Source organism: Canis lupus, chromosome 31, assembly GCF_048164855.1.
Source record: "Canis lupus baileyi chromosome 31, mCanLup2.hap1, whole genome shotgun sequence".
NCBI classification, from domain to species: Eukaryota; Metazoa; Chordata; class Mammalia; order Carnivora; family Canidae; genus Canis; species Canis lupus.
In genome coordinates, this window is record NC_132868.1 from 21787836 (window position 1) to 21815751 (window position 27916).

The 27916-nt window shown below is 43.6% G+C and overlaps 2 long non-coding RNA genes across 3 annotated transcripts in view; one reads left to right on the plus strand and one right to left on the minus strand.

Annotated features, from left to right (window-relative positions):
* Positions 1 to 2200, plus strand: part of LOC140622173 (uncharacterized) — a 48232-nt gene extending 46032 nt beyond the window's left edge. Inside the window, exon 5 of the long non-coding RNA XR_012021884.1 lies at positions 290 to 2200. This is a non-coding gene — a long non-coding RNA (uncharacterized lncRNA). The remainder of the gene's footprint in view (positions 1 to 289) is intronic.
* A 2829-nt stretch (positions 2201 to 5029) lies between these two features.
* Positions 5030 to 23981, minus strand: LOC140622174 (uncharacterized). 2 transcript variants are annotated; one of them, XR_012021885.1, is made up of 4 exons: positions 23861 to 23981; positions 20599 to 21227; positions 9325 to 9596; positions 5030 to 6223 (listed from the first exon to the last, which is right to left on the minus strand). It is a non-coding gene; the product is annotated as an uncharacterized lncRNA (long non-coding RNA). The 2 variants fall into 2 exon arrangements; XR_012021886.1 differs by lacking the exon at positions 20599 to 21227 and having other exon boundaries at positions 23861 to 23969.
* Between the last annotated feature and the right edge of the window lie 3935 nt (positions 23982 to 27916).

The window sequence follows — 27916 nt, forward strand, 5'->3', positions numbered from 1 at the left end:
CAGATAGTAAATTCATCATGTGGACAAGGAAGAGTGATTGTTTCAAACGAAAAAAAAAATACATGCAAATATATTGACAATAATTTTCTCCCGTGCATCTGAAAAATATCATGCATGCTTTGCCAATAAATAAGTATGCCTTGTTTAGAATATCATAAATGAGAACATGGATTCTAGTAGCTTTCAAGTCATATTACTAAGGCATATTTTTCAACCTTATGCTTACATCTCACTACACGATGCACTTTCTACATACATTATCTCATTACCTCTTTAATTCTCTCCCCAGGCTCTCTCCCGCCTAGGTCTTTAAACATAGGACTCTCTATGGCCAACATGTTTTTCTGGATCCCTACTGCTCCCTCGGTGGCACTTGGCTCTCTCACTCCACTCTTCGCCTGGACACATCTCCCCCTTCAAGATTCAGCTTGGATCTGAGTCTGTCTCAGTTTTCCCATTGCACGTCTACTCAGTCTCCAGAACTTTGCTTTGGCATGCATGATCACAGACTGTAAGACTGCAGCAGTCTACTTTCCTCATTCAAGGGCAAGTTTCAAGAGGATAGGGGCCATGGCTTTTTCACTGCAATGAACCCAGGGCACGAGGAGGTTCTAACCATACATATTGCCTGGTTGAAAGAACAAATGAATGAGTTATTGAGTGAGCTAAGTATTAGTAGCCCCCAATATTCAGATACGAAAAATAAGGCTCAGAGAGGGTAAGTGGTCACACCATAGAGTAAACGTTTGATGCAGTGGGTCTAGGATTTGAACCACGTTGTCTGACTTGTTCTTAGAGTTACTTTCAACAAAAGTGGTGGAATCCTGAAGTCCCATGCTCATTCTCTCTAACCTCACTTTGTGGGTCTATAGCAAGGAAGCTCTACTGAAAAACCAGAGTCTCAAAGCACGTATGTCCATTCCATGGTGCAGAGGCTGGAAATTAGCCTGGAGCCCAGGAGCACCCCCAACCTCTGCTAAGGACAGAGAGTTGATGTCCATGATATTCAACATGAATTTTCTGAGGGTGTACCATGCGTTTCACCCTGCTGTAAGCTGTGGGGAGTTTGGAGATGAGCACAAGATAGGGCCTGACCCTCAGGCTGCCTACCAGCTCTCCAAGGGTACTGAGAGGGGATACACATGTGAATGAAGTAACCTCAAATCAGAGGAGGCAGATAAGTGGAAGAGAAGAGCCCCTGGCTGGAATCGGAAGGCCTGCCTCTGCCTTTCTCTCCCCATAACCTTTGGAGAGCCACTTATTTCCCTCCTGGAGTTTTAGTTTGCACACCTGCAAAATTTAGCAAATGGACTAGCATCAGGCCAGAGGTGATTCCCAGGTTTGTTTTTTGTCCTGCTTGGATGTTAGGGATTGAGTTGTGTCCTCCCAAAAATTCGTATGGTGAGGTCCTAATGCTTTGTATCTCAGAATGTGACCTTATTCGGAGATGGGGCCTTTACAAAGAGAATCAAGTTAAAATGAAATCCCTAAGGTGGGTTCTAATGCAACATGACTGGTGTCCATATTAAACAGACATGCATACGGGGAGAATGCCATGCGACCTCGAAGACAACAACCTACAAGCCAAGGAGAAAGGCCTGGAACAGGGCCCTCCCTCTCAGCCCTCTAAAGAAGCAGCTCTGCCAGGTCCGGTTGTCCGAGCCACCTTGTTTAGAATCCTCTGTGAGTTTGGCAGTCCTGACAAACTCACGTACTTTTGTTGCTGCTGATGGAAATGCTTTGTTTTTTTTGTTTTGTTTTGTTTTGTTTTGCCACAATTCTCATCATTCTCCATGTTCTTCTACCCAGCTACTTGGCCCATTTACTTTATCAACTGGTTCTTTAGGCACTTCAGTTTATCTCCCCTGGATAAGACCATCCCAAAGTCCTCCTTGCTTGCTCACCTTTCAAGACAGTTCTCTGACGTTGTTCAAAACTAAGAAGCCAGGATCACATTCCACGAGAAGTCTACTTTAGGACCTGGTAAACCAGACTGCATATGCCCAAGCCTGTGGCATTTGATCAGTTCTCCTGGGGGAAAAGGAAAGCCCTAACTTGTAGGATCTGCCAATTTCCCACCATGGCCAATTTCAAGCCTTCTACTTGAACTCACTGAAAGTGGAGCTGAGGGATGCCTGGGTGGCTTAGCGGTTGAGCGTCTGCCTTCAGCTCAGGGTGTGATCCTGGAGTCCCGAGATCGAGTCCCACATCGGGCTCCCTGCATGGAGCCTGCTTCTCCCTCTACCTGTGTCTCTGCCTCTCTCTCTCTCTCTCTCTCTCTCTGTCTCCCTCTCTCTCTAATTAATAAGTAAACAAAATCTTTAAAAAAAGAAAAAGAAAAGAAAGAAAGAAAGCGGAGCTGAGAGGTGTGTGCCTTTGACTCTGGGAGAAGATAGGGTGACTCCAGCGTGCTACTGCCACAGCTCTCCTGGCTCTCTCCAGTCAAACCCAGGGTCCTGTGCACCCGATGACTTAATAATGTCTGAGCCCTTAAACCACCTGAGTTGAACATCAGGAACCAAGGTCCTAATCTGTCCTCTTCTTTTGATTCACTAAATGATTTGGGATAAATCTCTAGGCCTCAACTGCTATCATTTCTAAAATGAAAATGAACGAATTAGGGGCTTCTGGGTTTGGTAGCTTGGTCACTTGGGTGGGAGGAGGCAAGTAAACTGGGCCCCCATACCCCACTTCAATCAAAGGCACTCTGCCTTTATATACTGTATATATTGGAGATCTAGGTCTGGTGTGTTTGGGGGATAAAAGGAAGGAGGTTTTATAGCTTAGGAAAAAAAAAAAAAAAAAAAAGATGAGTTCTTTGAGTTCTTTCCTGTTGAAATGTTTTGTGCTCTCTCATGATTTCTAGACCAAACCCCTCAGCTCCAGACTTGGAAAAGAAGTAAAGAAAGAGACAGTTGAGGGAAGAACAGTCAACAGGGTGACCAATCCTGAAGAACAAGGTACTTTCTCTCCCCATGACCTTTGGAGAGCCACTTATTTCCCTCCTAGAGTTTGGGACAGGCCAAAATCACTAGATGGGCCACAGTGACGCTATTTCTTGAGCATGTTTCTTCCAGACTCTGACAATTTATGTAAAGGGAGGAATATTTTTACCTGCCCTTGGATGGCATCCAGGTCTGGGGTGGAGGGTGGCAGCTGTTTAACAGCCCACGGTAACACTGCACAGCAATTAGGGCAGGAAGTGAAGAAGGCTGCATCGCCCAGGTGGAATTGAGGTCAAGAGAATGCAATACCTCAAAACTGAATTCATTCTCCTGCCCCAACTGGATGTCCTCCACCAATGACTGGGGCATCTGGGAGAGCAGGGGTGGTTTTCTTAGGAGGAAAGTCCTTAAGGCCATGGCCTGGGGTAGATACTGGTGTGCAAGAACAGGTCAGGAGCAAGACGATGCCAACCTCACTGTGCTTGGGGACTGCATTTCTGGTGGTAAGCGAAGAGAAGGTTGAGGAGGGATTTCTGGGTCAGGGGAACCAGGTAGCTGATTATTAGGATGGTCCAGGGAACAGATCATAGCCATTTCCTTCAGTCAGAAACAGTAGCAAGAACGGAGCTTTTTTTCAGGGGACCAGGCACTTCACAGGGAGTCTACCTTCTTGCTCAGAATTCCCTTTCACCATCACTTCCAGCCTCACTATTGTCCCTCTTGGGTAGCCTCTGGGCTTGGCAGTTCTTCTGATGGAGGGAAAGAGCCTTTTCTTTCTTATTTCTCTCATTGTGTATTTACACTTGGGCATGGAACAGGGTTGAGTCAACATCATCCCATAAACCCTGGGCCATAGAATGGAAGTCAAGGGGCTTCATATTCATGTCAAGAAACAGAACCATTGAGAGAATTTGGATTTATTTTTAAAAGTAGCACAGTTGTCTCTCTCCCCATGCTTAGTGGGAAAGTTTGTGGAGGTGATGAGGGATTGTAGTGCAGTCAAAGGATTTTAGGGCTGGAAGGGGCCCTAGAGATTGCATTTGGCTTAAAGAAATTGTGTTGGCTCCACCTTTGAAATACATATCCGGATCTAATCACTTCTCACTGCCTGTAGCTACCCCTCCCTGGATGGTTGCAATCACTTTCTACCTGGTCTTCTTGCTTCTTCCCTTGAGCCTCTCAGTGTATTTGAAACTGAGAAACCCAGTATATTTGAAACTCACAAGTGAGAATGACCCTTTCGAAATGTACATCGAATCATTTCACTCCTCTGCTGAAATCCCTGCCTTGGTGTCCATTTCTCTCAGAGAGAAACCCCGATCCTCAAAATAGCTTACAAGGCTCTGCAGGGTCTCTCTGACCTTAGCTCCTGTAACCCTCCCCAGCGCCCGCGGATCACCATGGCTGGCCTCCTGGCTGCTCCTAGAGTAATTCGCTTCTCTCTCCGGGCATGCTATTCCCACCTAGCTGCTTCTAAATCCCCTCCTCTCCTTCAAGTCTACTCAGATTTCACCTTCTCTCTCTCTCTCTCTCTTTTTAAGGAGTATTTATTTACTTATTCATGAGACACACAGAGAGAGGCAGAGACACAGGCAGAGGGAGAAGCAGGCTCTCTGCAGAGAGCCCGATGTGGGACTCGATTCCAGGACCCCAGGATCACGCCCTGAGCCAAAGGCAGATGCTCAACCACTGAGCCACCCAGGGGCCCCCAGATTTCATCTTCTTGATAAGAACTTCCTTGACCTTTGATAGGTCAGCCTGCAAGTCCCTCCCCACCGCCCCAAACCTGGGACTTCTGCTCCCCTTATGCTGCTCTACTTCATCCCCTATTAGACTTAACACCTAATACAAAAGGCGCTCTTCATATTTCTTGCATTGTTTAAAATCCGTTTCTGCCTGCCAGGACATAAGCTTTGCAGGGGCATAGACCTTCCTGTCTTTTTTTTTTTTTTTTTTTTTTTTTTAGACCTTCCTGTCTTATTCAACGAAGTATGTCTGCCTCGTGGCCAAGCTGGCTGAATTAAAGAGGGTGCAACTTTTTTTTTAAACATTTTATTTTGAAGCAATTTCAAATTTACAGAAGGGTTACAAAAACAGCATGAAGGAGTCAAGCATACCCTTCATGGACACAAGTTAACATTTTACCATCATGTTTCCTTCAAGATGTTTAATGATATGAATATTAGCATTAATCATGGTAAGAGTACCAAAATTCATATGTTGAAATCATAGCTCCCAAGGTGATGCTATAGGGAGGCAGAGCCTTTAGGAAGTGCTTAGGTCATGAGGGAGAAGCTCCCCTGAATGGGCCTGGTGCTCTTACAAAGGAGGCTCCAGAGAGAGCTATCTCTTGGCCTTCCGCCACGTGAGGACACAGCGAGAAGGGGTCAGCTGTGAACCAGAAGGTGGGCTCTCACCGGACCACGACCACACTGGTGTCTCGATCTTGGACTTCCCAGCTGCCAGAACTGTGAGAAATAAGATTTTCTTCCTGATAGGCTCCCCAGTCTGTGATGTTTTGTCATAGCAGCCTGAACAGACTAAAACACATGTGTAGAATTCTCTAGGCTTGCCAAGGGTTTTTTTTGTTTTGTTTTGTTTTTTTTAATGCATTAGCCTACTGACTGCTGCCTATCTCCAAGCTATGGCACCTATAAATGGATGAGAAGGGTGCGGCTCATCAGGTTCAGGTGAGATCATGCTTAAAGTCACAGCAGTGGCCAGGGCAAGAGCAGAGCTAGGAGGAGAGCTGCTTTCTCACCTCGCAGCGGGCACCCTCACTTTTGCCCAGGGCCGACTGGGTGAGGCCCATCTCGCCCTCCTCTGCCCTTACCATGCCCTTACCATGTCGGCACCCTGGGGCAAGAGTGACTCTCTGACAAAGTGAAGTTAGCAGCTGCCTCCTCCAGGCTGGGGTGCCCCTCAGACAGCTGAGAACAGTGCCACAATGTGGGCCTGAGTCACCGCATTCTTTTCCTTCCACCACACGTGCTGCCTTCACTCAGTCCCTCTGCCCTGTGCCCGTGGCGTCCGTGTAGGCGATGGGCTGCCAGCCTGGCACTGAGCGCAGGGTCCTCAGGCGCCCTCCAGCCTGGTGACTGAGATGCCATCTGGCACCCGTCGCAGCTGCAAGGCCTCTGGTCTGGCCCCAGGAAGCAGGAGGACTGGAGCATAGTAGAAGTCTGGAGAAGACTTTCTGCTTCTGGTCCAGCCTCTGTCACTTCCTAGAAGGGACAAGGGACAAGGTCATGGTCCTCTCCAGGCCTCAGCTGCCTCGGCTGTAAAATCGAGAGAACAGATAGTTCTGAGACTGATCATGATTGCTTGATCCTGAATTGTCTCAACCCATGATTCCTATATATTCAAGGAAGATGTTTCAGGCCTTGATCCCCAAATAGGAACCCTGCCAAGCATGAGGATGCATCCATAGAGACAAAGGAGGGACAAGAAATATCATAAGGAAAGGGATCTCATATAAAAGCTATTATTAGGATTAAATGAGTTAATATGGGTAAAGCATGTAGCACCAGAGATCAAAACATATTTGCGATGATAGTGGTGAGAAGAGCATCTGCCACTGAGTCTCTCTCTGTGCCTGTCACCCCCACCACCCCTCCACGCCAGGCTCTCATGTTCTCAATTCTGAAATTCTGCAGGGGCCTCCAGTGTAATCTACTGGTGATGAGTACCTCCCCTCTCCAACCCAACCTGCATACTGCTATCTGAAGGATTTCCCTACAACACTGTTGTGTCATGCGTCTCTCTCCTGCTCAAAACCCTTCAGTGACTTTGGCAGCCTCTTGAGTTAGGTTCACATGACTCCTCCTGGAAGTCAGGCCCCTCAACAAACAAAGTCCCAGACTCTCTTTCCAACTATCCCCCTACATACACATACACACTCATCTATCCAGAGCTTCGGTAAACCTATGGCCCTCCAGACAAACTGCCCATCCCTTGCTGAGAGAGATAAGATGGTACAGTAGTTAAGAATTGGGCTCTGGGGTCAGAGAACCTAAGTTTGAGGAGCTGTGTGGACTTGGGTAAGTTGTATGACCTCTCTGAGCTGCAATTTTCTAATCTGTAAATGAAAATGTTATAATGGCACCTCTTGAGGGATGTTTGTGAGGATAAAAGAAGTATGGAAAGCAATGGATATAGAGTAATATTCAATAAAAGTTTCTTATTATTTTATCCTTGCACTGAACATGTCTTCTTTACTGCATGTCCCTTGTCTGCTAACATCTGCCTGCCTGCCTGATGAAACTCTCCTCCTTCCTCTCACTCACTCACCTGAGCCACTCCCTTCTTGCCCTTCAAAAGGTAACAGCTTGATTAAGCTTGATTTCCTCCCTGTAAAGTCCTTGGGGGCAGGGAAGAACCTTCCCCTCAGAAGTCTCTGGAAGACGTGCCCAGCACCCAGAAGCTCTCAATAAGTCTCTGTTGGGTGACAGATTGAAGGGATGTGATCATGAAGGCTCAATGATGACTAAAGTCATGAACAAGTGAAGTCTGGGGAAGCCAACACCCTGATGTACTGGGGGTATATGCAACTTCCCAAACTGGGGACTCAGGCTGGCTGAGCATGGGCTCTGAGTAGGAATGCTCCCCTTTCATCACTGTCCCAGAGGTAAAGCTGCTCGAGAGCCCAGATCCAAGTGGCCTTCTCTGCCCAGGGCCCTCTTGTGCCAGAACAGGTGCAGGGTGTGATGGACAAGCCCTGGAAGAAACAGTGCGGGGGGCTGTCAGATATTGGGGCTGTACTCGGACACATCTCTAACTTGCTAAGGCAACTTGGAGGAATCACTTTTCCCAGCTCTCTGAAGGGGAAATTTGGGCCAGATCATGGTTCTTAAAGTTCATGCCTCAAAACAGCAAAATCGGGGTCCCCCAGGAGCTTGTTAGAAATACAGATCATCAACCTCACCCCAAAATTCTGAGTCAGCAACGCTGCAGGGCCATCCAGCCATTTGTGTTTTATCCAGCCCTCCAGAAGATCTGAGGGCCACGCAAGTTTGAGAAACACTAGGCTGGACCAGCGGCGGCTTTCGAGGCTCTTCGCTAGTTTCTATTTGATATCATTTGTAATTGCAGTGGACCCTGTTTCTGTTTGATTTGTTTGCTTCGTGTTTTCATAATGAAATCTCAGGCAGATGCCCAATATGTAAAGTAGCCTAGAGCAGAGCCTCCCTCTGGTTGACTCTCTGACTCTCTCCCCGCTCCGACTCTCCCCGTTATGCACACTGTACCCATCTAGCAGGCCTCCAGCCAGCTGAAGAGCACAGGGTTTGGAGGTTGTCAAGCGCAGTGGTGCCGGTGAGCTGCACCTCCCGAGAAGGCACCCCTGCAGGCTCCCTGCTCAGGGCCCCCAGTAGGCACTGCTGCATATCCAGAGGACTGATGTGGAGTGGGTCCCAGGCCTTGGGGAGGGTGGCACTGAGGCATGAGGGAGCCCCTGGTCAGGAGAGTGGCGGAAGCTCAGTGGTGCTGACCAGGTAGGCGTCTGTCCTGCGGCTGTTGAGCCCCATTTGAGCATGTGAGGCGGGAGCTACCCTGAGGGGGATGGAAGTCATACTTCATTTCCTCGCTGGCTACTTTGGGAGACAATATGGTACAGCTCAGATTTTATATCTTCCCTTTCATGAAGCTCAGCAGATCACGTGAAGCAGTCAAGAGGCCTACAGAAATACTCCTCATTCTACAATGGTTTCTGTACTTTCTACTTCTCCCCTCTGGCTATGAGGATGGATGAGTCACTTGAATTCTTTATTTCATTTTCTGAGGTAAAGATGATGGTGGGGGGTGGGCGTGGGGGAAGCCCATGATCAGAGTACTTCACAAAAGAGGCCACACTGGTGGAGAAGCAGAAGGGAGAATGCTTTGAGGACTGTTATAAAGGGTAGAGGATGGCTGGGATATTCTCTAAGGGCAGAGACCCAGACAGAGGCCAGAAATTACTTCCCTGATGTAAGGTGGCATCAGAGAATGCCTGCTTTGCTCAATAGCAGAGAGAATGCCAGCAGCAGGGGATGGGGAATGGGGGTGTGCAGTGGAGGTGGAGAGGAGAAAGGTAGGTGTGGGGGCTCCCCAGTTGATGTGAAAGAGGCCATCTTCCTGATTCCGTCCCAGAATATGTGTGCCTGGTGCAGGTGGGCAGAGGAGATCTCTGTGGTCTGAGGCACTGACCCAGACAGTTATGTAATGGTGGTGTTCTCAGAAGGAAAGAAAGCGCCATGCCATGGGCAGCCACTGAAGTCCTCCCAATGTAGAGAGACCTCTTTCTTTTGGTCCCAGCACTACAGAATGGCACCCACGTCCCTTCAAATCACCGTGCTTTGGTTTCCACTTCTGGAAATAGAGAATAATTGTAATATCAACTCACATCTGAGAAAACACATAAAGCAGGCGTGATGTTAGCAGCTACCGTTTGTCCAATGTCCCCAGATACAGCATGCTTCATATCTGTGATCTCATCTGGTCCTCCAGTCAATCCTGGGTGGAAATTGTCATCCTCGCGAGGAAACGTAAGACTTGGAGAGGTTGCGTGTTCTCCCAAGATCCCAGAGCAAGTCAGTGGTGGTACAGATTTACTGATTCCCAGTTCCTGGTTTTCTCCTAAGGCCGGCTGCTTCCCTGTTAGTGAAATAGGAAGACCTTTCAAGAGAAAGATTACTCCTTAGTTGTGCCATTATGGTTTCCTGTTGCTTCAAATGCTTGTGATCTTCACAAACCATATTACATTCCTCCCTCCCCCCACTCAGCCTTTTCTCTCCATGAAGACTGGCCCCATGCTTCCCTGGGACAAGTTGGCAGGAAACTTGCCTGTGACTTTTGCCCTATTTACCCCTTAGTCCAGACATAATTCCTTAGGATTCCACGGGGCTCGTTCCATTTTCTAGTCTCAATTAGAGTCAGTGGGAAACATTACTTTCCTATAAACTCCATTAAGTTCAAAGACTATTTAAACATTGAGATTGTATGACTTTATAACCTAGGAGGGTTAAACAAAGGTGTTCTGGGGGGCGGGGATTATTGCACGTGGTCATAAATCACTGAGTTAAGATGAGAAGTGTGTAGGCTCAGGAAATGGGCAGTTCTGTAGCTGGGGGCCTCTTCCCACCTGCTCACGTGATGGCAGGCCCCTCACCTGTCTCTGAATTCCCTTTTCACCACATTTCTGAAATAAGGGTGGTAACAGCTGTCTATGAAATGCTTTGTGACCAGGCAGCAGGCGTTGTACTGTGGCCAAGTATTATGGAACAGATGAGCTTTGTCTGAACCCATCTCCCAAGGCATTCAAGTGTGGAATATTTGGAGGAACACAAAATGCCATTGCTGGAAGGGTGTTTTAGCAGTGACCTAGCCAAACCAACCACTCTCTAAATATATGCTCTTTACACTACTCTCATGGGAGGATGATCCAACCTTTGCTTGAATACCTCCTATGACAGCAAGCTCACTATTCCGTTTCTCTGTTGTCTATCTCTGTTAGGAAGAGGAGTTTCAGAAAGATGATTGCTTTTAATTTCATTCCTTGCCTCCAGTCTGTCCTCCAAGAATACCCCAAATGAAATCTAGTTTCTACCTCCACTTCCACTCTTTTCAGGCACATGATGTACTTGAGGATGGCTTCAGTGGTCTTTCCTTCAAGAGCCCCTTGTTGCCGTGTGGGCACCATGTTTGGGGGAGGTGGAAAAGGTGACATTGAGGTGTTGGGCTCTGCCTTTGTCTCTTCCAGCCTTTGAGGACTAGGAACAAGGCCCCTCCTATACAGCCTCACATCTATGACTCTACTGGGTGCATGGCAGCCAGGCCATTTTACTATGTAGCTTATCAGTCAGAGTGCTATTTCTTGCCCCTCCGCATAAGGACACAGTCAAACATTAATAAGAAAATTTAAAAAGGAGGAATGGATTAATTGAGTGTAGGATGAAATATTTCTATGATGGTTGCTGCACTGAGTTGGAAAAGAAAGGCGCTTGCTCTGTGGTGCGCACCTGTGGCCCTTGGAAGGGATATTGATCACAGATGGACTGGACTTCTGTTTAGTCATCTAGGGATTAGAAGCCACTAGTCCCTCCTTACCATGCACAATCCTCAAGACTATAGGCTTACACAGGACAGCATTAAAAAAAAAAAAAACTGAAAAGGAGATTTATTCTACGCCAATGGCAAAGAGTTTCTGATAGCTCAAATGTTTGACATTCTAGGCTTCGTTTTCTATCTCAGGAGCAGAGTAGGGAAAGACAAAGGGATTGGAGTCTAAATGCCTGGGTTTGGGTAGGGGCTGTGTCACTGCTTGGTTAGGTGATTATTAGGCAATCACTTCACCCTTATGAGTCTCAGTTTTTGAGTCAGTAAAATGGAGAAAGAAAAATTCCTCAACTGTGGGGGAGGATGTGTGTGTGTGTGTGTGTGTGTGTGTGTGCATGCACACATTATTTTCAGGATTAAATGAGTGTAAATTTCTTCTGTATACTTCATTAACTATCGTCACCTTTAGAATAGTCTGCCTAAAAGTCCCTTGCCAGTCATCCAAGATATCAAGTGCTTCTTTGTAAGGTGACAGCTTTTTACTGCATTCGGTCTTCTGGAAAGTTGGATTATATAAACACAAGCTTGAATCTTTACCATTCAGTCAGCATATATTAAAGAATATAACATAACTCTTAAGTGGTTCTACAAATGTTGGGAAATGGAAATCTTGTCTTCTATTTTGAAATCTTTGTCATATATTATAGATCCAGTCTCATGTATCTTTATAGTTTGTACATCAGGTCACTAGGAGAATGTCAATCATAAAGGAATCATACCCAGTCTAGGACCTTCGTTTGTTTGCTTTCCACCCACGCATTTATTCATCCATTAATTCATCCACCCAGTGACCATGTTTACTATGTCTCTGCTATGTGCTGTGAAGGATCCAGTGTGGTCCCTTGGCCAAAGAGCTCACAGTATATCTGGGGATATAAGAAGTATGCACACATAACAGCAATATATGGCAGGATGAAGTAAGTCCTACATGTTATCTTCAAACAAGCTGCTGTGGAAACTTGAAGAGGAAGCAGCTAAATCCATCTCCCCATGAGTAGGGAGAGGAGGATGGTTTCATGTTAGCTTTACCTGTCAGAACAAGTAAAATGAAATTGAAGCACACATACAGTGAAAGAGTGTAGGGCTCTGGAGGTTCCTGTCTCCCTCATTTCCTAACTGTGTGGCTTTGAGCAGTTCTGTCTCTGAGCTTTCTCATAATAGTATCCATCTCTTAGAATTGTTGTGAAGGTTAAATGAGATAATATGTTGTCTAGCATGTAGTAAGAGGCCGAGAAATGTTAGTTGATATTGTTATTTCACACAGGAGGTGGAGGCTGAGGTGAGACTCTATAGAGGAGTTAAAATTTTGAAAGAGTAATGGAAAGCAAGATGTTCCAGACAGAGAGAACAGTCAGAGCAAAAGGGGAAGAAAGTTTTCAGAGAAAGATGAGCAGCCCTATCTAGTACCACACAGTGAGGGGCCAATCATCAGAATGGGTGGGATTGGTGATGGTTGGTGGAAATTGCCAATCGTGGAAGGCTAAAGAATCTGATCTTAGTAGGTAAGGAGTTTCTACTGAGGTGTGCGTGCTTCCAGGAGAGTGTGTAAATCATACTGAAATCTTCATTTATATATACGTTTATTTACATAAGAGAAGTTTAAAAGTCCTATTATTTCCTATATGAATTATTTACAGGATGTTTGTTGGGGGTCAGATGACTTTATGTCACATCTCCAACTAAGCTTATTCTGAGGGATGGGTGGGGGTTCTAAGTCCCAGAGAGCCCAGGAGGTATTCATACTGATGTTTTCATTTAGTTGGTTTCTTAAATTTTTGGATTCTTTACCTAGATTTAACTAAATAAACCCTGACAAAATGGACAACTGGTTTTAAAAAATTCCTGCAAAAAAACAAGCAAACAACAAGAAAATGGCAGAGATGACTTTTCTCCTATTCTTGGTTTTCCACTGGCCACATTTCAGGGGTTAAAGCCAATGATGACCTAATCAGATGTAGCAAGCAATAGGCCAAAAAGAAAGAAAGAAAGAAAGAAAGAAAGAAAGAAAGAAAGAAAGAAAGAAAGAAAGAAAGAGAAATTCTCAGGAAGAGAGCTTGAAATATGGGTTCACATTCACTGTTATTAATTAACTGTTATTAATGATGAACTCTGTCTGGAGTGTTGATTGTGTCTTATGATGGTAGGAAAGATAGTATGATATTATGAAGATTAGCATACATTGTATTCTCTATTTTATATTTATATCTTCTTTTATAATTTGTTTTACTTTATTTTTATAATATGAATAATATATTGGCATGGTTTTGCACACATGCACATACACGTATTATAAATCCATTTGGTCACACAGGCAAATCTTTTTTACCAGTGGCGCTTAAAAAAATTTGGAGGCTTGCTGATTGTGGCCATGGGAAACCATTATTGGAGGGCCTTGAGTAGCGGGAAGCATGATCCAAGCTGTGTTTGGGGTGATAAACTTCACCACATTTTCTCAAGGAAAAAAAAGTGTTGCGCAAGGAATCAAGGAATATAAGGAGGAGGAGTCCGAAGAGAGCCATTAAACAACTTGGTTTTTCTCCTTTTAAAAATGTTCTCTCTTTCCTGCTAAGGTAAACTCTGGACCACCTCAAATCACCAGCAGGAGCTATGTAGGATATGTTCTCAGAGCCAGGCTTTCTCTGGCTGCCTGCACAGGAAGAAGACTGCCTAGATCATCCATCAGCTAATTTCCAGTCCTCTACAGTTTCTACTTTATAAGAAGCCAATCCTAAGCCAGTCCTCAGCTTTGACTCACAACAGAGGTGACTGAGCTTGTCATGGAGGTTCCAGGCTTTCCTACCTGAAGGAAGCAGAATTCTAGAATCATCAGAGGCATGAGCTCTGGAGTCAGGCAACCTATGTCCAGCTCTGCTAGTCATTCCTGGATGCACCTTAGCTCACCTTACCTTCATTATGCCAGTTTCCTCATCTGTGAAGTGGGGATAACCATCATACCTGGGCAGTAGTGTTGGGGAGTAAATAAGATAACGAATGTAAAAGACAATACAATCCCTGGCATAGAATAAATTCCCAAGGAATGTGAGTTCTCATTACACAGGAATGAATTGGAGCATGGTCTGAAGGGCCCCAGGGGAAAAAAAGTGAAGGAGGCTTCCAGGAATACAGATCCTTTAATCTCCTTAAAGCAATATCCAAACAAAAGTATAAATCTCTATGGAAGCCAGCAAGCTCAGAGATGCCAGTTGGGGGGGGTGGGGGGTTGGGATGGTTGCCTCTGAGTCATCTGTCACTTCCGTCATCTCTGGCTATTGCCACAGTTTCTTGTGAAAAATTATGAAATAAATGGCCTGAGCAGTAATGCCTGGGTGAATAGGTGAACCACGGTGTGTGGCCAACCCTCTGTGCACTTTACATATTCTTAGGTTTAGTGGCCACTATGTGATTTAATTTCCTTAGAGAAAAGAAAGGCTAGTAATCATGCTCAGGAGGCCTTACAAATGCAAAGTGAACATTCCAAAGCCTTAAGTACCGGGTGGGATTTATGGGATGAAAAACAATGGGGTGGGTGGCAGGAGGAAAGTCCGCTCAGTTGTAGGCACACCCTTTTGTTTCCCAGATGTAGGAGTCCAGAAACAAGGACAGGTAATTGTGGGAATAATTTGGTTATCACACCAATAACTTTGCTTCTTTATACTGGGCCAGAGAATTCCCGAAGTGCTTTCGTATGTGATGACATCAATGAGGGTGATGATAAGAATAAATTCTTTCACTTGGCCCTTTATCACCTTCTTTCTCTTTCAATCTCCCAACAGTTCCTGCAGAAGTATTAGGATCCTCGTTTTACATGTGACAAAACTGAGCCTCAGAGACTTTGAGGAACCTGATCATAATCATACAACTTTGAAGTAGTAGAGTCAGGTAAAAACCCAGGTCTTTAGGTGAAGGCAGAGTCTTCTCTCTACCTTACCACTGCTACCTCCCCATTCTGCTCACATAATCTTCCTAAAATAGGCCAGATCCCTTCGGTCTGGAGGGAGCTTTCTTGTTCTATTGGACATTTTACTCTCACAGGCAGATCTGACCATTGCATTCACGTCGCTTTGTCAATTCCCCTATGACAGTGTGCATTACACCATATGGTGATGATCTTCTTATGAGTGTCTCTCCCACAGGACTGTGATCTCCTAAAGAACTGGGATGCAACCTAACTCTTCTGTATGTGCCCAGAACCTAGCTTGGAGCCTGGAGTGTGGTAGCTGCTTATTGATTGGATGATGCAAAATGAATGCCTCCAAACCAAATGTCCTCCTTACCTTTTCCTCCCTCTTCTATTCCTGTCTGTCCTTCTAGCCCCAGCTTAGGGCCCATGATGTGATCCATTGCTTCTGAACCTCTATGGAATCAGAGACTCTCAGCTATATTCTTAGAGCATATGTATCTTATCTCTTCAGCCTCCAGAGTTCTTGAGGGTAAAGATTACATCTGAGTGTCCAATAGGTCCCTTATGGGATCTAGGCTGGTTCAAGGTGGAGTGGGTGTATGGTAAGTGCCCTTGCCCACATTCATATGGTTGCCTGCACTTTGGCAAGAGTTGGTGGGACAGGTTGGTGGCTGAGCCCAGGATGCCTTGGCAGAGACCTAACTGGTAAGGGATAGAAAAAGCAGATGGCCAGGAGCCCAGTCTTTACCTGGCTTATCAGTATGCTTCTTTCGCAATTACTGAAACTATGTCTCATGGACACTTTTGCAGATGCGGAATTCCTTGAAGCCAGACAATAGATCGCTAAAGTGATCAAGCTTCAGGGCAAAAAGTTATCACTGCAACTTATTTGTGTAAAGGAGATGTGTGAACCAGACATTCATTGTCAGGAAGGAGCATATACAAGGGACCCAGTGCACCAGTTGGATGTGAACAGAAACAAACCAGGGAACTGGGATGCTGTGCTAGTTAATTAGTGAGTTGGTAAACCAGTAAGTTAGTTTGCTTAAATGAGGGAGGAAGACTGTGTTTAAAAATAAATTAAAGGAGGGTAACAACCAACAATTTCATCAAGTTGACCCAACAATTCCACTGTTAGAGATTTATTTTAAGAAAAAAATCCAAGACTAGGAAAAAGGATGGCAGAAAAGTGGCCAAAGCAGTATTATGGATAATAGAAGTGAATTGAAAATAATGTAAATTTCCCATAATACTGTTGGAATGCTGATATATTGACACTGACACTATATTCACTAAAGTAATATTTTAGGCCATTCAAATAGGTCATTTGAAAGACCACACTGGAATTGTCCATTGTATGATGCTTAAGGAAAAGACTAGAACACAAAATCATATTTGTGTTGCATGTCCAACTCTGTGAAAAAATATGCTTTTTTGGAAAAGAAAGAAAAGAATGAAAATAGATGATTTTAAAGATAGTAAGTTTGTGGGTGGCTTTTTATTTCCATAATCATGGTATTATGTTTTTGTATAATATAAAAAAAAATTTATGTTAATCAGATGCTTAAAAGAAAAATACCTTAACAAAAGGTGTGTTGCACCCAGCAGTCATGTCAGGAAGCTAAACATTAGACATGATCCTTTTTGTACTCTTGTCTTCAAACACGGGTCCAGTTTAGATTTCTTTTACTGGTAACAAGTTTGAAATTGCATACTTGAAAATCTGAAAGACTTGGGACAAGTAGTTATAGATATGAATATGGAGATGGAGATGGATACAGATATGGATATAGATATAGTTTTCCCTTGAAAGACAGACCTCGTGAGCCCTCTCATGTATCACATGTCTCACGCACAACGACGCGTGTATATGAGAAGGAGAAAGATTATGATGTGCACATTTAATGCCCTTCAAAATGAATGAGAGCTTAAAAATCAGGGACACAGTGTTTAAGGAATCCAAGTGGGAAAAAGTTCTGGTCTTGTTTTCAAATGTTTGCCAGACACCCAGTCACCACCTGTCTTTCCCATATAGGTCTCCCTGTCGATCTGTTCTGGGAGTTAGCCCTGCAGAGCATCTTAGCAGTTGGAAGACCCAGACATCTTTGAGTTCACAGAAGATTAGTGGTCTGGGTTCTGAGTAAGTATCAAAGTATCAAAACCATAAACAGTATCAAAAACCATAAACACTCCTACCATCCTAAAACACTTCGATGTGGGTCTTTCAGGAATCCTATTTTTCTAGCTCTTGGAAAAAAATCCCAGGTCTTCCCACTAGATTAGCTCATTTGTCTGCTTCCCTCAGACAGTAACAATTGGAATTGTTAATAAAGCTATTAAAACAATACTTCAATTAAAAATGAACCAGTAAGTTTTACATACGACTTTTTAGCATTTTTATGGATCATATATTATGCAGTATCAATATCACAGAAAGTGATTACATATCTCTATTCCCTATGTCACAATTTTCACAGGCATTCAAAGTTCTAATGCGGGCAGTATTTCTTAAGTTTTCCTCCAGTATTTTTGTAAAGCTAGAATATTATAGCAAAAAAATGAATACAGCAGTATATTGCTCAATTTATTGCGATTTTTCTTTAATAGACACCATACCTTGAACTATTACAGCCAGAAAATGGATGGATTCCATGGCTAGTTTTAGCATTTATATATGAATCTTCTCTCTCCTAATTTTCTTCTGATTTTACTATATTTTATTGGAATATAATTTATATTGCATATTGACACAGTGGCTTTCAATTTAGAAAAACTATTTTCTTCAAATAAATAAATATACCTTTAAAAGTGAACAGTCAAACTTTATCTGTTTTGTTATAATAGTTTGCTAACAGTATTAACAGCAAGCAATAATTCACACCAAATAACAGGGGATAAGGTAAATTCAAAATTAGTTTTATTTTTCTCCAAAATTAATTTTATTTATCTATGTCTAAAGTGTCAATCTTTTAAATAAATGACAAAAGCTGAAAATTGCTTTCTTAGTTTTTTACTTAAGTCAAAACCTGTTCTTTTTCATAAGAGATGTAAAACCAGTTAAAATGATCTTGACATTCTTGTTTTCCTATCCAGTATAGTTCAATGACATAAATAGCCATTGTGCAATATACTTGGAGCAATCGTAGTTGTACTGGACAATATTTACATTTAAAAACTTTACTTTTTTTTGTATTTTATTACCCATTTAGTTAAGAGTCTCATTGTGAAATTGCCACCCCAAATAATAAAAATTCATTCTGTTACTTTTTATCCATTTCCATGTTTGGCACATTCCAATACCTCATTCCAAATAATTTCTTCTAGATCCTGAAATTTCCCTGAAAAGATTGCTCCATTTGTGCCATGAAAAGCATCATTACATTTGGCTAAGTATTGGCTAAGTAATAATTTTCTCAAAACTTCATATTAGCATTCAAGCATTTGTTTTTTTTTTTTTTTTTGTATCTTACCAATTGTTTTGTGGCTTTTCCCTGCAGTTCACATAATCATGCATAAGTATTTTTGTATGCAAGTCAGTTTGTCCACTTTCATTATTTCTATCTTAAAGATTTAAGCAGGTCACCTCTTTATTTCTCATCTCTTCAATCTTTCTTATTTTCTTAGATCTTCCCATTGCCTTTTCTATTATCACCTAGATTTATTATTTTCATTTTCAATGATTTAAAACCGTGCTGTCCAATGTAATTGTCACTAGTCACATGTAGATATTTAAATTTAAATAGATTAGAATGCAATAAAAATAAAATTAATGTTAAAATCCCTCAGTTGTACTAGCCACATTTCACATGCTCAGTAGCCACATATATCTAGGACTATCGTTTTGGCAGCATGCATAGAACATTTTCATCATAGCAAGAAATTTTACTGGACAGTACTGATCTAAAGATGATAAAACAAGTTATTCATTTGCATTCAAAGTGTATAAAATTGAGTATATTTCATTAAAAATGTAAACAAAAGTAAATGTAAAAAAATTAAAATTAATACTTTTCATTTTCTTTTTTTTTTTACTTTTCATTTTCAAAAATATTTCTTCTAAAATACTTTAAATATCAGAGTATTAATTAATGTATAAAAGGAAACTACAAATAAGTTATAATTAACATATCAACATTTTAAATAAAAATTATTTCCATAAAGCTAATTTTTTAAATTTACTTTTTAAAAATTAATTAAATCTTACTTATTTGTTTGAAAAGTTAAACTATTTATGACAGCTTTTAATGCCTACTTTGTTGAAAATGTTATGTATCTGTATCGCACTTTTCATATAGATTATGTCTCAACCTATGTATATACAAATTTAAGAGTAATATGAGTTGTTTTTAATTTTGCAAAATATTCCTCAGCTGCCATATAAAACAGCTGGAAATCCATGTTAATTGAAGACTATCTCCAGAGTCACGAATTAGAGCATAAAGAGAAGCAAGTAAATGGACACTAAGCACTACATTCTTATCAAGAATCTATTACACTTACTCTGTCTGAGAGGAAGGGATTCAGCATGTGAATTGTTTAATTTCTCTTACCTAAGTGCTGTAATGATTCAAATCCTCCCTGCTCTCCAAAGCAGTATCCATATGCAAAGTCTATAGTGGAATGACCCCCAAATTATATAACATCCAGATACAGTTGCCTTTTGTTTCAAGGACCTGTGGCAAAAGATCTGAAGATCGGGGGACCTAAATGGTGCTCCTCACAAGAATGGATATATTTGGTTATCGTCTTGCTGTGCCAGCTCTGAAAACTGGATCTTGAATAACAAAAGTGTCCATGCTTTCTTTTTCAGATTTCTTTGTTTTCATGTTTATGGTACGCATCGGTGACCATCCTCAAAGGTAAAGCCACCGGCCCTCTGGCCTGGGCCTCAAGGCCATGTTAGTCAAGAGCCAGCCACATGGGTGTGTTAAGTGACAGGGCTAGGGAAAGCCAGCTGGACAGGCCTACAACATACACAATTGATGAAGCACTTCCAGGTACTACAACCCAGGTACTCTGCAAGGAAGCCCAGGGAGGAAGGCATTATTATCCTTCAAGCCCATTTTACAAAGGGCAAACTGAGGCCATAGAAGAGGGAAGTCACTTGCTCAAGACAACAGAGCTGATAAGAGGTAGAGCCAGGGTTCAAAACCAGGACTATTTGAAGTCAATGCTCTTTGCCTAATCCCTCCACAGTCTCTCCTAATGTGGACAGCTGGCTGAGCTGTGGTGGGGTGGGGGAGAGCCTTGGTTCCCTGGACTCAATCCTCTGAAGGGAAGCCAAGAGCTTGGTGCTGAAACTACTTTCCTTTTAGGCTGAGGATAGACCTGAAGGCCACTGAGTTGAAGCCTAAGTGTGGATCCCTGGCAGGAAGGCGCTTGGGCGAGAGCTGTTGCCACCAATACATGGGTCTACTCACATCTCTACTCTGCCCAGAACTTGCGATGGGCTCCTCGGTGCCTTCTGCACAGGCCACATTCCATGGCATCTTGTTAAGAATATTTTCAGTCTTGCCCCAACCAACTTATTCCACAATCTCCCTTCCACCCCCACTGGCCTCCAGCACAGAGCCAACTTCAGTCTCCATGCACTCTGTTCTTTTGCCCCTCCTGCTTTTGAATGAACTGCTCCTCCACCTAGAATGCCCTGATTCTTCTCACCTGTCAGGAGATACCTTACACATCTGTCGGGTTATACTTCAAACATCACTCCTTGGTCACTTGTTCCCAGATGCCCACAGGAGTTGGGTCACACCCTCCTTTGAGGCCTCTAGAACTTCATTCTGAGCTAAGTCAGAGCCCCATCCATCATCACAGCAGATTTTGTCTATATATCCACTAGACAGTGAGCTTCTGGGTGACAGAGGCTGTGTCATATTGATGTCTTCATTCTCTCCACCCCCATCCCATGCTCTAAGCACCAACCCTAAGATATAGCAGCCTCTTAGTGAGTATTGAGTGTTGACTGAATGAATAAATAAGAGCCAAGGGAAGATGACCTTGAGGGCTTGGTTTCCTGGGAGGAGATTTTGCCCTCAGCACCCACAGCCCCCTTTGAGCAATGTCCCATCCATGGCATTGAGCCACTATCTGGGGCCATTGCACCAGCAGGAGCTTAGGGTGGGGCTGGTGTGAAAACAAACAGGGAAGACAAAAACAAGGGGTGTGTTGAAACCTTGAAAATGTTCTATTCCTTGGTGTTCAACCTTGCCACGCCTTCTAAGTCAGGTGGGTTCTTCGTCCGCTGCCCTGAGAAGATCCATTGTAGCTATGGGACTTTGGGATCAGAGCTGAGGGGGCGAAGGAGAGACAAGGGAATGTGAAATTGGCTTCCTTGTTTAGCTTTTCTCATTGTGTGAGTGTTTGTCTTTCCAGACAGAAGAAACCCTGACCTTCCCCGGCTTTAATTACCTAATTATTTTGACACCTTGGGCTGTTGCATCACCATAACACACTGCTTTGTCAGGGACACCGCAATTGGGTGTATCTACAGTTTGGGAGATGCAACTGACAGGAAACGAGTTTTGACAGTCTGGGAAATGTTGGGCAGAGGAAGGGTTCTGGATGGGGGGGAGCAGAGGAAGAGATGGGGGTGGCAGAAAAGGGAAGAAAGAGGAAGTGTTCTGTAGGGTGGGAAGAGAACATTCCAGGAAAGGGGGCAGCAAAGTTTGCAATGCTGGGTGTCTCTGGACGATTTTTCAGGTAGAGCTTCAGGGAGCTGGTGTCCAAGCAGGCAAACTGTTGTGCTACAGGTCTCCGAAAGGAACAAAATTAGAGAACCCACATTCTCATTCTAGGGGCGACCTCTGGTTGAGTTTTCTTTACCCGAGACCTCAGTTTCCTCTCCTTAGGAATAAGGCCAGATTTGGACTTTTTCCTCACATGCCCCAGAATGCTTCTTACTGAAATATTCTTGAGACAAAAATGGAAGAAAGAAAACAGAAAACTTGACAAGTAGTACTATTCAAGCAGCTCATATTGAAGCTTCTGAAGACAAACATGGTTAGAGCATTTGTCAGAATTATGAAACACGGCCCCAGCCAAGTTCAGTCCCAGCAAAGTATTGTATATGGAGGAACCAAAGAAGCACATGATGTAGAGAAGCTAAAAGACTGGAAGATCCAAAAACTTGAGGACAAAGCAGTGCGTTTCCATGGTCTCAGCCTGGGATGGGAATCAGGAGATCTGGGTTTTATTACTTTACATATGTGGATCTGAATCTCCCAACTCTAGAATGAAGGGGTGAATCTCTGTGGGGTTTCTCTTCCTCGGGCTAGGGTGCAGGGTTACATAGCAAGGTACTGGAGGCCAGTTAAGTATGACACATCTTCCTGGAACATCAGTTTTACCTGATGGCAAACATTTTAAAACATTGTTTTTCATTCAGAAATCAATTTGTGTGCTCGATAAATATTTATTGAGCCTTGGCTGTATGCCAGTTACTGTTTTAGGCACTGTTTTAACATCAAAGTAAATATGGATATATTATGGAGAAATGTGCATAATTTATATGATCTAAGGTAAACAAGGGTCCCTAAAATTATTTTTTCACATGCAGGGGCACTTCTGGCTGTGTTCATCTACCCTAACCTCAAGAAAATCATACATATTTGTTTTTTGCCGCAGGGCACAGTGCAATGGACAGGTGTGCCTGTGGTCATTAGTCCCTGTCCGGTAGATATGACCAATACTGTTCTGACCACCTGAAAATAAGAAAAGCTTTCTGTTGGACAACAGGCTGGATGTTCATATCCAGCAGACAAAAGTGAGGAAAAGTAACCTTTAATAACTACCATCACCTGCCTATAGGTAGTAAGTGTATTAGCCTTTTTAAAACAATTTCATGTAACCTTCATAACCGTCCACCCGCAAATTCAGTATCGCTCTCCCCATTTGACATCTCAGGAGAGGAAACAGAGGCTCGAAGATGTATAGGAATTTGATCAAAGTCTCAGGACTAATAAATGGAAGACATAAGATTCCATCCTGCTTTTTGGCCTGGCTCTAAGCTAATCCCCTTCTCACTCTATGACCCCATCCTCTGAAGGTGACAGTGATCCTATTGTCTCTCCCCTTGCTATCTCTCTCTCTCTATCTCACAACAGGGCAATGTAGTCCTAAACCCAGATGCCTAGGATGCAGTATTAGAGAGAAAATGTACACGACCTCATCCACAGAACCACCAAATGTCAGAATTGGACAGGATCGTAGAGGTTGTCCAATATCCTTGTTTGCAGGGAGGAAACCTGGGGTCTGGGTTATAAAGCGAACATTTGTGAGAAGAAACTCTGATGTTAGCAAGACTTATATCAAGGTTCAGCACTGCACATACACCTCATCCCCCGAGACCCTGAAGTCCCTTAAATCTCCCAGGATTCACTTTCCATCTCTATAAAGTGAGATGAAAGAGTGAAATAATGCACACTCAGAAGGCTGTTGTAAAGCCTGTATAAAATCATGGACATGCACGTATGCCCTCAAGTACAGATGTATCTGGCTCACCTGATTCTCCCAGCACAGACCCAGTCCTCAGACAAAGGCATCCTGACTCCCAGTTAAATATCTCCTACTGACCCCAGTGTTGGAGACCGTCCACGCTATTTTTTTGTTTGTTTGTGTTGTGTGGATTTTAAAAGATTTTATTTGTTTATTTATAAGAGACACACAGAGAGAGGCAGAGACATAGGCAGAGGGAGAAGCAGGTTCGCTGTAGGGAGCCCGATGCAGTACTCGATCCCAGGACCCCGGGGCCAAAGGCAGATGCTCAACCACTGAAGCACCCAAGCACCGCCCCCCATCCATGCTGCTGCAAAGAAGCTGCAGCCCCCCCAGCAACAGGCTGACAATCCTTTGCAAAAGAGGGATGAGCGCACACTTTTATAACCCGAGAAAACAAAGCCAGCAGCGCACGGTCTGTCCTTACCCTAAGATGCTCCTTGTGGGAGGGCAACACACAACACAAATAGCATGGTTAAGTGCCTGGAGTGAGCTGGCCACTGTGCCCAGAGCAGCCTAGATGAGGTCCCTCTTCTTCAGGAGCAAGTCCTGGGGGAGGGAGGGGGGGTGAGGGAGTTTCCCCAGAGGAAGTGACTCACTCAGGGAGTGTCCCTTTGATACGGCAGGAGCCAAGCCAAATCTGTTTTGATTACTACAACATCAAGTAATGTTGATGCCCCCCACCCCCACCCCGCCACCACCACCCTCAGTTTCTCCCCAGGCCCTCTCTTCTGAATCCACAAGGTAAATTTATGGGCAGAACATTCTGCAGGGTCGTGCCAAACATGGAAGTGCCAGCTCCTCTGGAGTGCCCTCTTTAAAGTTTTCCAAATGTGATCCTGCTATCACCACATCAGCCCCGAGAGGAGAAACGTGGGAAACATTCACCCCTTGGGGATATCACTGGAGAAACTAAAGCCCAGAAAAGATTCATTGTCTGCCTGTGAATCAGTATTGGAAAATACTGGAACCCAGGAATCAATCCTGGTTCCTGCTTCTCAAGCTCAGCCACCAGGCCCTTCCCAGCCCTTGCTTTGTGGCCTCCTGGGGACCAGAGTCCAAACCTCCATTGGATGTGGAAGCCCCGGCACCTGCCTGCCACCACGAAGGGCATGGCACATAATAGGCACTTGGCACAAATGTCGCTCAGCGACCAAGACATCAACTCTTCTCTGAAGCTTCCTGGTACGCTCATCTGTAAAGCGTCGGGGTTATATTAGATGATCTCCGAGACACCATCCATTTCTAACTGCTATGCTTAGGCCAGCTGAGCACCTTAAGTTTGTAAATGGGAATAGTGCAAAGCATCACGATGACGAAAGGAGGTTGAGGGCCGAAGGATGGATGGAGGACCTACCGCTGGACGTGCAAGGGTTAAAAATGAGGGAGAGGTATGAGATTCAAGCCCTGACCTCACAGGGCCCACAGCCAGGGGCAAGATGACATCCTTGCCAAAGATAGGATTGGCAAGCAGGGCTGCTCAGTGGAAAGAACCTCCCTAAGCTTGGGAGTCAGGAGACCCAGGTGCAAAACCTTTGTTTTGTCAGCAGATCCTGGGAAAATTACTTCCTTTCCCTGGACCTCTTTGGTTTTAAGTCATAACTGCCCATTCTTCCACAACGTCATGGAAGGGAGATCTCCCTCCCTCTCTCTCTCTTTTTAGATCTTCTATCTCTTAATAGGGAGGAGCAGAGAGATCCGCCTTCCTACTACCTGGGATTCTTTCTTCAAAACATGGGTCACATGACTGACATTGCTCATGTTTACATGGAGATTCTTTGGAGCAGACCTCACCATGGTCCTAACCCCATGTGTAGAGAACTGTGTAGAAACCGGAGTATGTTGTAGACCTTGATCTCTAATTCCTCCCAACATAGTCCCTGTCCCTTTTGTTTGTTAATATCTTAGCTCAGACACCTTGTACAGAGGAAATAATGGACTCTCTGGGCTGGAGGAGATCTTCAGGTCTTTCCATCTTAATCTTCTTTTATCTTGACATCCACACATCCAAGCTCTGCTGAGCATCCCCAGAAGCAAGGGTCTCACTGTCTCCCATGACAACTAGTTGCATCTGGGACATTTTTATTTATTAGAAAACTTTTCAAAGAAAAGCTGACAGCTTCCTTACTTAAAATAAGCTTCAGTGCTGTCGGTGGTCAGTTCACCAGCTGATTTCTTGGGATCTGTCTCCTACAAAATGTTTGGGTGTTCTCCTAGAGGATTATCCTTCCATATGGATCATAGTTACAGAACGCCTTGGCAGGTGTTCCCACTCCCGCCTCCCATCCTAAATCTTTGCCTTTACACGTTAGGCTCATTTTGACCATTCACAAATCCCATAGTAGCTTGCTGCTTGTTAAATAATGTCTAACTTAAGGGTTTGTTTGGTCTTTTTCTACTCCATTTTCTTTTGTTTTTTAGAATATTATTTATTTATTTATTCATAAGAGACAGAAAGAGAGAGAGGCAGAGACACAGGCAGAGGGAGAAGCAGGCTCCATGCAGGGAGCCCGACGCAGGACTTGATCCCAGGACTCCAGGGTCACACCCTAGGCCGAAGGCAGATGCTAAACCGCTGAGCCACCCAGGGATCCCCACTACTCCATTTTCTTTAGGATAGTGTAACTCAATGGTTAATTCCATGAGCTAATTTCATACAATTGATTAGGTTTAAGTTGACCCTGGTCTTAGTCCTGGTGCCCTTGGTAGTGGTGTGACCTAGTCACATTACCTACCTTCTCTCAATATCCTAGTATGTAAAAATCAATAGTCCTTACCTCACAGGTTGTTAAAGGAACGAAATGAAATAGTACAGATGAGGGGTTAGTCCTAGTAAGAGGTCCTGTTAAGGAGACATAATTTTCCCTATTTCTCATCTTTATGTAGAGTCTAAATCCACCTTGCGATAGCAATTACCACCTTCTTTGTCCTAATTCTATCTTCTGGGATGATGCAAAATAGACAGAAATCCCTCTCTCAAGTGGCAACCCTTCAAATATTTCCATTTCACCACAATCCCTTTACATGGCCCAGGGCCTCACCAGAGAAACTAAGGTGGGATAAAGCATGTCCAGGGCCTCACCACAATCTGGAAGGAGAACCAAGAAATGCTGACTTCCCAGGCCTGGAGTGACCACTCCAGCATCTGCCTCCAGGGAGAGCGGGGTGAGCCAGGGCTCCTGGAACACTCGACTCTGGCAACACATGATGTTGAAGTGTTGAAACATGCCACTTTGATGTGGCATTAGCTCATGATATTGCTTTATTTTCTTAATTTAGAAGAAAAGCACAGCTGCTAGAATTTTTAATGTAATAATAAGTATGGTGGTGCACCAAAGATTTTCAGGAATTTTTCCACAAGAGCACTGTACCCAGTTGTGTAATTTTTTTTATATCCATGCAAATCTGTTTTTTTCCTCTTATGCAAAGACCTTCATTAAATTGTTTTCTAACCTCCTGACCTTTAAACTATTGAATCCTTGAGTGACTAATGTAGCCTGTCTAGTTGAAACAATTTCTAGAACAAGAAAAGTTTAAATAAACAAATAGCCAAAATAACTTGCTCCATTTGATAAATAAAGATCTTCAAAAATCTATTTGATATATTTTTACCTGTTTGGCATGTGACCATGATTTGATCTCATGTTTTAAACTCCTTGAAATGAAACTACTAGATACATGCAAAATATTATTCTCATCAGCCAGTCCTGTAATATATTCCACAGGTGATTTTCCTGATTCTTCATATTGTCCAAGCTTGGACTGCTATGATTACAATTCCAGGGTTCTATTATGTTATTTTCTGAATACTGGAAATTTCTCTATCCCATGGTTGACAGCCTGGTCAAGGTAGAGCCAATCAAAACCATAATAATTCTTACGATTATTTTTTATTTTCCAATCTTAATGCCCGATTCATTGATTATCATGCAGAATAAATCTGTTAACTGTTGTTATAAATCATCTTTCCCTATCTGTAAAACTTCTCACACGGTGTTTGCCCAATGGGCTCCAAGAGTGTCCAGAAATTGATCTTTTCAGTCTTCTGACCTGGCGTAGCTGGGGTTCTGAACCAGACTCCTCTGGTAGCAAGCAGCCTTGTCTGTTTGCCCTATTATAACAAAGAAATACCATCAACTTCTTTGTGTGCCGTCTCATGGGAGGAGTTGAGAAACACTGAGCTTCACTGGAAATTTTAGGCCTTTCAAAATATATAGTATAATTTTAATACTGTTGGTCATCCATGCCTGACTCCATTTGCCATCTGGAGAAGAGTAGCTATATGTAAGAAGACTTTAAAACCTCAGGAGCTCCATCAAATAATATGGGCCAAATGTTCTCCCCAGCACACTTCTCTCACTGCCCTGAAATAGGCTCCTACCTCAGATCCTCTTCATGCAGCTTGGATGCAATTTCTTCCCAGAAACCTTCTCTGACTCCTCACATTCCAAAGCACGAGTTAGAAATAATCTCTCTATTCTCT